This window comes from Anolis sagrei, chromosome 3 (assembly GCF_037176765.1).
Source record: "Anolis sagrei isolate rAnoSag1 chromosome 3, rAnoSag1.mat, whole genome shotgun sequence".
Lineage (NCBI taxonomy): Eukaryota > Metazoa > Chordata > Lepidosauria > Squamata > Dactyloidae > Anolis > Anolis sagrei.
In genome coordinates, this window is record NC_090023.1 from 160,351,858 (window position 1) to 160,364,876 (window position 13,019).

Genomic DNA, 13,019 nt, shown 5'->3' on the forward strand with positions numbered 1-13,019 from the left:
AACTCCTCTGTATCCTCACCCCCTTGAACCTCGCCCCACAAGAAAACCAGTGTGACCAGGAACTGCCTGGGGACAGAGCCCAAGCCTCTTTCCCCCAAATCACCCATTGATTGACTCATTTTGCATGGACAATGCTGCTGGCCCCAACCCTAGCCCTCGGAGCATGGCCAGCGAAGGAACAAGGGTCAGCAGAGCTTCGGAAAAAGAGACTGATTAATTCACCCAGATATTGTTGACCCTCCGGGTGGTCCAATATTGATCTAGCCTATTCAAATTCTCTGCCAGACTCATCAAGGACAGGAAAGCCTTTGTTTGCCAAACATTTGGAGACATTTTTCCTTTGTTTCACTGAGCACATGGCATTCCTTTGTCTGCAGATTCCTTTCCCAGATTCCTTTGTGCTCCCTCATCCCGCCCCCATTTCTCCTGATTGGCTGTCGCCACCATGTGACAGAGGTCTCCCCATTGGATCCTACAGACCACTGGAGCTTCCTGATTGGTACAGAGGCGCCAGGGGCGGGAGGGCTGCTTTCCAGGTGTCCGCCCATCACCCAATCACAGCGGGGAACACCTGAGGGGCCGGGGCAGAAGGGTTGAACTCTGGGTTTTCAAAAATTGTATAAATATGCCTGCATCACTGTACCCCAGTATGCTTATGGTGGAATTATCCCTGTAACGCATCCTATTCAGCTGAATCGCAGAAATAAACGCTTCGGTCACTGATACCTCTTCAGCCTGGTGAGAATAATTATTTAATATTTTTGCATCTTTGGATTGGCGTTCGCTGGCAGCTCACCAAGGTCAAGACCCCATTAGCGGTCTTCAGGGATCTCCCTCGCTGGGAGGGCCCCCCAAAAGAGCTCGATAACAGTTCCTGGGATTTATAGTTCACCTACAATCAAAAAGCATTCTGGACCCCACCAGAATGATACAATTGAACCAAACTTGGCACACAGTTCTCCCATGACCAACAGAAAATACTGGAAGGGTTTGGTGGGCAGTGTCCTTTTGGAATTGTAGTTCACCTACATCCAGGCAGCACTATGGACTCAAACAATGATGGATCTACACCGAACTGTACAAGAATACTCAATATGTCCAGATGTGAACACTGGTGGAGTTGGGGGCAAATAGAATCTTGACATTTGGAAGTTGTAGTTGCTGGGATTTATAGTTCACTTACAATCACAGAGCATTCTGAACCCCACCAACAATAGAATTGGGCCAAACCTCCCACACAGAACCCCCATGTGGGCCACAGCAATACATGGCAGGGTATGGCTAGTCTAGGATAAAAGAAGTTACCATCTATGCCATATTTCATGATTCTAAGATGCCATTGATTCTAAGATACATGCTAAATTCAAACTCTGATTCTTACAAAAAAGAAATTTCTTTGAATATCTTTTAGAATTTCTGAAGAGAGATGTGCTGCTGGGTGTGGAGGAGAAACAAGATAATAATAATAATAATAATAATAATAATAATAATAATAACAACAACAACAACAACAACAACAACAACCACACCACTTTATTTGTATTCCACCCTTCTCACCCTGAAGGGGACTCAGGACGGATCACAGTACACATACACGGCAAATATTCAATGCTGCTTTGTATAGACAGTACACAGACAGACAGAACAGAAAGGAGGTGTGTTGTTTCGATGCTATGGAAGGTTGGGCTCAAGTCCAGCCACGGGGGTACTGTTGCTCCATCCTCTATGACGAAGAGTCTTCAGGACTTCTTCCTTCCTTTTGGTCGCCTAGCATTTTCTGATCTTCTTTCTTTATGGTGTTGTAAAACACCTCCCCCGCTTTTAGCTGTGCCTATTTTCTCTAATTACAGCTAAAGCTGTTTTTGAATTGCTTAGGTAAACAGTGAGTAGGGCTGACAGTCGGCCGCTCATGCCAACCCGGGGCTTCGAACTTACAACCTTTCATAGGAATCCTAGAATCATAGGAAGTGGTTATTATTATGGCTCCCTGCCACGTGCCTGTCCTCACCTGACCTCTTCTTTTTTGTCTTGATACCCAGTCAATCTCTTGTCCTTGCCAGCCCTGGAAAGCCTCCCCAATCCCACACCTGACACCGCTGACCCACCCCAGCCTTTTGCACCAATGTGGAAGCACAACAGCAAATCCTCAAGGTTGGATCAGCTAATATGTGTGGCTTTTCCTTGCTGGGCTGCCGCCACTCATTGTCATCACCTATGTCTGCTATCTGATGATGCCACTGCCATCAGCAGCTGCTCTCCATTGCCACTGCCTTGCACTCCTGGCCAACACAGCTTCTTCCCTTCTCCCGGCTGGTGTAGATGCTCTTCATCTCTTCACTGCCACCACTGTGTCCACTCTTAACAGCCACCTCTTGCTCCCCACAGGCTTCACCTCCTACTCTCTCATCCACTGCCACTCCTGTTTTCATTCTTTCAGGGGGGAAAGCCCTGTGATGCTAAGGCACACCTACAATTCTGAGATGTATTTTGTTTTTTGAGATAGTTATATGGGGAAAAGTGCAGCTTAGAATTGAGGAAATATGGTACTTTTTAATAAGTCAGCCTCATGTATGAGTTGAGGACAGATGTTGGGGCTGAAATTATGAATTTTGACTTGATCCACAGATAGGTTTGCCATGTCAATGTCATCTCAGTGGGAAAGCTGCCACTACCATTTCCCAATTTAGGTGTCCAAAAGCACCAGAAACTGTACCATGGTGAAGATTAAAGACGAGTCAGTGCTTCTTTTAGATTTTCACAGGGTGGACTACTTTTTTACTTTTCACAACTCTACTCAGACAAGGGGATGGTTCCTTCTTTGATAAGAGTTAAGTTACGGTACTAATACTGAAACATGGATAAGTCAACCCATAAGTCAAATGTCTAGACTTAAACATGAGAATATATAGTAATCACTAGACAACTGGACACCGGGGCCCAACATTGTTATTCTTCTTTAATTGTCACAGTTCCATCCCATGGTATCCTAGGTTTCAGAGTTCTTTGTCTGAGAATTCTAAATATTTTCTCTAAACTGCCAATCCCAAGATTCCATAGGATCCAACCACAATTGTTTAAGTGACACAATAGAACTGTAATTCAGTTGTGTGAATGGATGGGTTGGCCACACCTACCTATGAACCAGGGGCGGCTCAACCCATTACGCAAAGTAAGCATTTGCAGTATTGTTGATTTTGCCCAGGGGCTCTCTTGAGGCGCTCTTGGGAGAAAATAGACCTTGACATATGTGAGTTGTAGTTACTGGGATGTATAGTTCAGTTCACCTACAATCAAAGAGCATTCTGAACTCCACCAATGATGGAAATGAACCAAATATGGCACACAGAACTCCCACGACGAACAGAAAATATATATCAGTGATTGGTTGAGGGGGGGGGGGGAGGTGTGTGCCAAAATACTGTTTGCTTACCGTTGAAAATTACCTAGGGCCACCTATGCTATGAACACAATTATAGTGTACAGCACTTGTGATCTGGACTACAACATCCTGTTATTTTGTGGTTCTTCACGATAGTTAGAGTATACATTCAATATGATTATATTTCTCCTTTTTTCACCATTACTGAGTCTCCCAAACAGGCCTAAAGAAATGTAGGACCGCAACCCCACTCAGCAGGCTCCATGGCAAAACATTATGAGAGATTATGACAAAGACATGTGGAAGCCTAAAGGAGGACAGCAATTGATATGGGCATTGACTGGATGTACACCTGCTTAGATAGATACTTTTGAATTGTGGTGTTGGATGAAATTCTGAGAGAGCTTTGGACCAGATCCAATCAGTCCATACTTCAGGAAATAAAGCCCGACTGCTCATTGGAGGGGATAATATTAGAGGCAAAGATGAAGTACTTTGGCCACATCATGAGAAGACAGGAAAGCTGAGAGAAGATAATGATGCTGGGGAAAATAGAAGGAAAAAGGGAGAGGGGCCGACCAAGGGCAAGATGGATGGATGGTATCCTTGAAGTGACTGGCTTGACCTTGAAGGAGCTGGAGGTGGTGACGGCTGACAGGGAGCTCTGGTGTGGGCTGGTCCATGAGGTCACGAAGAGTTGGAAGCGAATGAATGAATAAAGAACAACAAACCATATCATGCATTACTTCTCATTTTGTTGTCCATTAGAGGGGCAGTATCCATGTGCCCAATATATTTTTCCCCAAAATGCTTTACAATATTGATATTTTCTTAATCCTCAACAATACCGGATCACTTTCAAGGTGCTGGTATTAACCTTTAAGGCCTTATATGGTCTGGGGCCGGCGTACCTGAGGGCCCGCTTATCCCCCTACCAACCCCAGAGATTACTCGGGTCTGAAGACCAAAATTTGCTTGCCGTCTCTAACATCTGGACCTATCATTTGTCATCTACTAGGCATAGAGCCTTCTCGATCGTGGCTCCCTATTTATGGAATGCCTTGCCGGTCGAAACTCGAACCATCCGAGACATACTTGCTTTCCGGAAAGCCTGTAAAACATTTCTTTTCCGGCAAGCTTTTGATGGGTGAACAACCCGGGCTATGCCTGTTCTCACTGCTTATTTTTATTGTTATGGTTATTTTTAAAGCCAATTGTATTGCTTTAATTTGTTTCTGTAAACCGCTCCGAGCCAAACTGGGAGTAGCGGTATACAAGTCAAATAAATAAACAAATAAATAACTTTTAAAAAACTGGGTTGTTGTAGGTTTTTTCAGGCTATATGGCCATGGTCTAGAGGCATTCTTTCCTGACGTTTCACCTGCATCTATGGCAAGCATCCTCAGAGGTAGTGAGATCTGTTGGAACTAGGAAAATTGGGTTTATATATCTGTGGAATGATCAGGGTGGGACAAAGGACTCTTGTCTGCTGGAGCTATATGTGAATGTTTCAACTGACCACCTTGATTAGCATTTGATGGCCTGGCAGTGCCATTTTAAAAAACTTATTCTTGCTGTTTGTTTGTGGTGATCATCTTACACTTGGGCAGAATAATAAATAGGTATATTCAGCTGTTTATTGTTTATACCTCCCAAAATTTAATTTCTGATTCAATTATATTTTCATTTCATTTCATTTAACTCCAGTTTTTCATGAGGCCGTTAGTACCGTGCATTTATGTCTTTCAAAGACCTGCTTCTTGATTTATAATTTAATTGTGCTCCTTTTGAAGACCATGATAAAAATGCCTCCAAGGTACAGCCCAGTTCCCCTTTTAAATAATAAGTTTGCAGCTTTGTCTTGACTACAATTCAGGCAACTTAACAAGATTTTCACCTTGAATTACCACAATCTCTTTGTAAATGAACCAAAGAACAGAGATGAGTGTCCCATCATTTTCTCAAAACAACTGCCATGCTCTCTGTTTCCCATTAGATGTCAGTGCAGCCCAATGACCAGGGGTGATTTCAGCTAAAGCTGATTTTCTCTTTTATAACAATGCATCCCAGCAGACTTTAGGAATGAGGGATAGTGAAGTGCCTATTATTATGTATGGGAGGGAGAGAGGGAAGAGTGAGTGCCAATGCAGTGCAAGCAACTATAAAGCAAACTGCATCCCATCCCTAGTTACATCACTCTCGGTGGTGCATCAGCTGCATCTGTTGTATATATACTGTGAACAGAGATATAGGTTAGCAAGATTTTAGCCTTGCTATAAGAATGTGTGTCCTAAGCATGCAGCATTTTCCAATGACAATGAATAGCCACTGCTCAATTTTAAGAAAGAAAACGATATGAAGTATTTCATGATGGAGGTTGCACTCTGTGGCTAAGATCCTGAATATATGTTAAGCTCCTGCATACATGTGAAATTCCGCACATGAACTCCTGTGCCATCCCACTGTCCACACCAAGGTGCTGAACCCAATATTTATTATTTATTTATTTACTTTATTTATATACTGCTTTTCTCAGCCCTCAGGCGACTCAAAGCGGTGAACAACATCGATACAAAACATCACAAGACAAGTACAGAGCAATTAAAAATAATTGTAACATAAATCATTAAACATCAGTATAACAATTATTAGCACCTCAACAGTAAAATCAGAATCCAGTCTCATCATCCATCATTCCGTATTCCTATGTTCAATTACACTGTTTAATCAAATGCTTGTTCGAAAGCCAGGTCTTCACTTTCCTCTGAAACGCCAGCGGAGGGGGGCGGCGATCTGATATCTGCAGGCAGGGCGTTCCACAGCCGAGGGGCCACCACTGAGAAGGCCATGTCTCTCTTCCCTGCCAAGCTCGCCTGTGATACAGGTGGGACAGAAAGCAAGGCCTCCCCAGATGATCTTAGCGTCCTAGTCGGTTCATAGGAGGAGATGCGTTCGGAGAGGTAAGTAAGGCCAGAACCGTTTAGGGCTTTATAGGCTAACGCCAGCACTTTGAATTGTGCCCAGTAGCAAACTGGCAGCCAGTGGAGCTGGCGCAACAGAGGAGTAGTATGCTCCCTGAGTGCCACTCCTGTTAGCAACCTGGTTGCCAAGCGCTGGACCATTTGAAGCTTCCGAGCAGTCTTCAAAGGCAACCCCACGTAGAGAGCGTTGCAGTAGTCTATACGGGATGTAACCAGAGCGTGGACTACTGTGGCCAAGTCAGACTTCCCAAGGTATGGGCGCAGCTGGTGCACAAGTTTTAACTGTGCAAATGCTCCCTTGGTCACCGCTGAAACCTGTGACGAGTCCAAGATCACACCCAAGCTGCGAGCCTGCGTCTTCATGGGGAGTGTAACCCCGTCCAACACAATATTCCAAATAGGTTGAGCATTTTGGATAATATAATTTATATTACATGTAATATTACTAATAATATTACAATATAATGGTATAGTACAATATAGTAATATGTAACACTGATATTGTACTATGCTAATAATATAATATATTGTATGTATATATATCTTGTAAGCTGCTCTGAGTCCCCTTCGGGGTGAGAAGAGCAGCATATAAATGTTGTAAATAAATAAATAAATGATTCTCTTAAACTCTGGAGGAAAGCTGGGGTATAAAAACAGTGGTTGGTTTGTTGATATATTGATTAGACTAAAATACCCCCCCCCCCCCCCCCGAGTAGCTCATGGTTATTTTGTTTATTAGGAATATTTTGAAATAACTTTTTTATTGTGTCTATGGTATTCAGACAGTGTTAAATGTAAGTGTGGGATTCCTCAAAGGTTTATCAGTAGATCCTCCTTGAGAAGATGAATAGAGGTAGGCAAACATTATTGAAAGGCGCATGGCTTGCCATTATCAATCTATTTAAAGATACAAAAAGCTTTTGGTCGCCAAATGTTTTGGACTTTCATTCCCAGAAACCAAAACCAGCACAGTCAGAGGTGACATATTTGGAGAGGGAGCTAATGTACAAAGGGACCAAACATTCAGAACCATTCATCTAGGGCATAACTGTTAAGCAGAAAAAGGCAAAAAAAAAAAAAAAAAAAAGACCCAGAAAATCAGGTTTAATGGTTTGCATGAACTGGATACAAGCACTTGAATAAAGGGTCCTGGGGTTTTCTGCACCACACAGGGTACTATGGAAAATAAGGCATTCTTGGTAGTCAGATGATAAGTGGCAATAGCAGAAAGTTAGATAATTCTTACATTATGTAATATACAACCCTTTCCTCCTTTCATCCCAAAGCCAGGGAGGGCTGAATCGGTGTCATGGGATGCCCCCTCCCCCCAAGCTGGTGAATTTCAAGATAGCCACATTGTCTTAGCTATCTTGGCATAAACAGATATGCAATCTGTGAATGAAATAAAGAGCTAATCATCTTACTGATCTTGCAGGAAGAGTAAATAAATGTGCAGTTACCTAAGAATAAATAAAGCATTTCAGGTTATGTGTGCATGTATGTGTATGCGAGAGAATGAGGGAGGGAGGGGGAATGGCAATGCTAAAGCAATCTCAGGCAGCCTTCTTTCACAAGCAAATAGAAGCCAATTAATTTTCTGAACAAGATGGAGGCAAAGCCATGAAATGACTTGCACAGAAATTAGCTCTATTTTATCACAAGGAATCAGGCCAGGAATTTGATTTGGGGGGTGCTGAGTTTGATGGGGGGTGGGCTGAGGATGTGCCCTAGCAAACCCTTTGTATAGTTATCCCAATACCCCATGCATATGGGATATATTGAGCATGGTGATCAGATCATGATATGAATAAACATAACAGTTTAAATAATGTAATAATAATAATAAACCTTTATTTGTACCCCGCTACCATCTCCCGACGGACTCGGTATGGCTTACAAGAGGCCGAGCCCAAATACAACAATAAAACAGCAGCAACAACTACACAATAACTCAAAAACAAAGCAATAACAATTAACAACACCCAATGACACAATTAAAAACAATGGCCGGGCCAAATGTAACAATTAAAATTAAAAGTGCTGGGCATGACAAGGTAGGGTGTTTGGAGGGGGATGGGCATGCAGATATCCTGGATCTCTGATAAAGTGCGTTTGGACATAATGCTAGGATTTTCCTTATTCTGGAAAGGAACACTGGAACAACCACGTTTTCAAGCTCCTCCTAAGGATTGCTAGCGATCGGGCCTGCCTGATGTCCTTGGGGAGAGAGTTCCAGAGTCGAGGGGCCACCATTGAGAAAGCCGTATCCCTTGTCCCCACTAATCGCACTTGCGATGCAGGTGGAATCATGAGCAGAGCTTCTCCAGATGAACGAAGAGATCGTGTGGGTTTGTACACAGAGATGCGGTCACGCAGGTAGGTGGGTCCCAAACCATTTAGGGCTTTGTAGGTAAGCACCTGCCCCTTGAATTGGGACCAGAAAATGAATGGCAGCCAGTGGAGCTCCTTAAACAGGAGGGTTGACCTCTCTCTGTAAGGAGCACCAGTTAACAACCTGATCTCCGCCCGTTGGACCAATTGAAATTTCCGGGCCGTTTTCAAGGACAGCCCCACGTAGAGTGCATTACAGTAGTCCAATCTGGAAGTGACTAAGGCGTGGACCTCCCTGGCCAGATCCGCCTTCACGAGGTAATGTACCAGTAAGGCCTTCTCGCAAACCACCCTGAGAATTTCGGGGGGGGGGGGGGGGGGCTGAAGCCCCTGAAGCCCCCCCCCCCCCCCGGCTACATGCCTGCAAGGAATGATAATGATCCTGCATAGTATGGAGTAAAATAAGTAATAATAACCTTTCAAAGCCAATAGGAAGTGGAATTGTCACATCCAGCACTGTCACCTTCACCTTCATTGAGGAGACATTAAAGTGTTTTTGTTCTCTTTAGACATGCATGTGAACTGGGCTTTTCAAAATGTCCTGAAGCTATTATTCTTGATGTGCTCCAGAGACCAGCTAGTTTGGGATGATGAAATTGTGAACTAAGTAATAGAACATGAAAGGGGCTGCAGGCTAATTCAACCAGACAAGTCAGCTATAGCAGAGCATTTGATGAACCAACCTGGACACAGAATATGTTGTAGCCTGGTTAGTTTCTGAGTGCTTAGAAGATGAGGAAGGGGATTCTGTTATAGATTCAGAGGATCCAGAGAAGGATAGACTCGCAGAGAGTTGTTTTGGAATTTCTTAGAAGTTCTGATGAGACTGGAGAAAGTCATATCAGTTCTCATGAGAACCTGTCAGAAGTGAGGTCTGGAAGAAATATATGAGACAAATGTTTGTACAGATCAAGGTGCTTGGAACTTTGAAGGCAGAGCATACAACAGAGACAGACTCGCTTTTCCTAGTGGCTTAGAGATAAGGAGAGGGAAAGCAGGTGTGTGAGAAATGATGCCATGGGAAAGATTGAGACTTTTAAAGTGGGTTTCTGCTGGTACAATCCTCTGCGAGAGCAACGGTGTATTCAGGTGAACAGCTCCCAGTTCCTGGTCCTACGTTTTTGAATTCATGTATCTAAGTTCTTGTGGGTTTTTTCGGGCTATATGGCCATGTTCTAGAGGCATTTCTCCTGACATTTCGCCTGCATCTATGGCAGGCATCCTCAGAGGTCTGCTGGAGCTGGGATAAAGAGGTTTATATATCTGTGGAATGACCAGGGTGAGACAAAAGGCTTTTGTAAGTTGGGCTAGGTGTGAATCTTTTCAACTGACCACCTTGATTAGCATACAATGGGCTGACAGTGCCTGGAGCAAACTCTTCTTGAAAGGTGCTTAGAAGTCCCTGCCTGTTTTTCTCTCTGCTGTTTTAATTTTAGAATTTTTTTTTAATACTGGTAGCCAGATTTTGTTCATTTTCATGGTTTCTTCCTTTCTGTTGAAATTGTCCACATGTTTGTGGATTTCAATGGCTTCTCTGTGTAGTCTGACATGGTGGTTGTGAGAGTGGTCCAGCATTTTTGTGTTCTCAAATAAAATGCTGTGTCCAGGTTGGTTGGACCTTGAAGGAGCCGGGGGTGGTGACGGCCGACAGGGAGCTCTGGCGTGGGCTGGTCCATGAGGTCACGAAGAGTCGGAGACGACTGAACGAATGAACAACAAACTCAGAAATAAGAGAATTCTAAACAGCAAACAATCAAGTGCCAGTCAACACCTCCCAAACAGAGGATGCCTCCAGGCAACATAGGCCAGGCTACCTCTATGCAGATACCGTCACTGATTACTTTGCAGCTTCAAGGCTACTCAATGCTATTCAGGCTTGCTAATTCTCTCACTCTGGACATTCCACAGATATGTATACATTCCACTTGTCTCACTTCAAACAGAACCTTTGAAGATGTCAGCCACAGAGGCAGGCGAGATGTTAGGAGAGAATGCTGCTGGAACATAGCCATACTGCCTGGAAAAATCACAGCAACCCAGTGATTCCGGCCATGAAAGCCTTCGACAACAAACCAAGTAATAATTTGATGCATATGCATGAAATGTTTGTAGGGAGAAATGTATGAAAAAACAAAGAGATGCTGCATGAGGTCCCTGCTCTTATTTCATCACTTCCCCCACCCCCCAGATATAAGGTTCTGTCTCTCAACCTTATCATATTAGGCTGGAGGTGGTGTGTGCCACTTCCTCTCCTCTTTCACCATGGAGCCCGGAAGATCTTGTATTTTATGTTCTTTTGTTTCAATTCCGACCTGGCGTTATTATGATACTTATTACTATGTGACTTTATATACAAGAATAATTATTTTCAATAAAGTATATTTTTAATATTTCAGAGTGGATTTGGTCTTAACTTGTAATGAGAAATTCTTCCAATTTAGCAAAGTCATGCCATCTGGAAATAAATGAAGTTAAGGCCAAACACATTTGAATAATAACTCGGTCTCTGTGCAAATCCAACTGATTCTATGGATCAACTTTCCAGTATGTGATGGACACAGGAGAAGGTTTTCCCTGGTTCCTCCTATAATGCCATATAATCCGGATTATCAAATCAGATCACCCACATTATTTTCTTTGAACAGTATTTTATCTTGCCTGATGACGAGGGCAAGATCTTGGGAGAAATGAGAGCAACCACTTGTATCCTTGACCCTTGCCCATCCTGATTAAGCAGGTGAGTGGGGGACTGGCAAAGTAGGTGAAGGTGCTGGTAAGTGCCTCCTTAGCACAAGGCAGTAGTAAAACCTTTGTTTAAAAAACCAGCACTGGATCCCACACAATTAATCAATTATCAGCTGGTTTCGAATCTTCTCTTTTTTGGACAAGATTCTGGAGAAGATGGTTGGTTGCTCAGCTCCATAGTTTCTTGGAAGAAACCAGTTATCTGGATACATTTCAATCTGGTTTCAGACCTGTTGTGGAGTTGAAACGGCATTGGTCGCCTCGGTAGATTATTTACAAAGAGAGCTAGACGGGGGAGTGGACTGTTCTGGTTTTCCTGGATTTCTCAGCGTTGTTCAAGACCATCAACCATGGTATCTGTTCTGTCGCCGCTGGGCCTGTATTTGGTTGGCTTTAAATATAGGATGTGTAACCTTTGCCCAGTGGGAAGCCAGGGGCCTAAGAAGTTCTCAGAGGTTTCCACTATAAGAGACTTAATATGGCTTGAAAAATACAACAAACTCTTTTATTATTGAATCAAACAGGTACTTCAAAGCTTTCTTGATAAAAAAAATTAGTTCTCTCAATCTTGCCCACAGGGGACAGGCACTATCTTCAATAACTTTCTCTAAAGGAAAATTCCCCTTTTTTAACTTCTCCCAAGGCTGACTAAAATCCAACCCTCACTGGTGTGAGCTCCACTGCCAGGCCGAACTGCTTCTCAAGCGCTGAGAGGACTTACCAGCAAGGCAATGGATGTTCTCCAGCTGGAGTTCTTTAGACCTTAAGGCTGTCTTTCTGGAACCTCTCAAGGCTGTGGAAGGCTTCCCTGGAGTTCTTAGTAGACTCATAAAGCTGTTCTTCCCTGGAGATTCTGTTAGAGTTTTCGTGACCCTGGAATTTCTTAAAAGTTGAAGCCTTTGTACAGGGGAAGCAACACACATCCTATACATTGGCTAACCTGGCTGAAACTAAACTCAAAATGGCTCACTTTCCTACCAAAGCCCAAAAAAGGGGGCGGGACTAGGGAACCTAAGGATAATTGACAAGCAATTGACCCAATAACTGCAAAATAAGGAGAGCCATCTAACTGCAAAGGCATATAACTTCAAAATACATGCAGCATCAAACAGATAGCAAGATAAGCTGGAACTCCTGGTGTGGCTATACCAAAACAGTATCCTTCTGGGTTGCCTTGCTGGGATGGGGTTAGGAGGCACTGTTTTACAATGACTCCATTCCTTTCTAGAGGATCGTACCCAGAAAGTGGTGCTGGGTGACTCCTGTTTGACCTTCTGGTCATTGTCCTGTGGGGTCCCTCAGGGATCTATTATGTCACCCATGCCATTTGACATTTACATGAAACTGCTGCGAGAGATCATCCAGGGTTTTGGAGTTCAGAGCTATAATTATGCTGATTATACCCAACTCTGTTGCCCCTTTTCACCAAAAAGCCAAGTCATCAATAATGGACTGGATGAGGGTGAATAGATTGAAACTAAATCCTGACAAAATAGAGGTACTCCTGGTCAGTCATAAAGTAG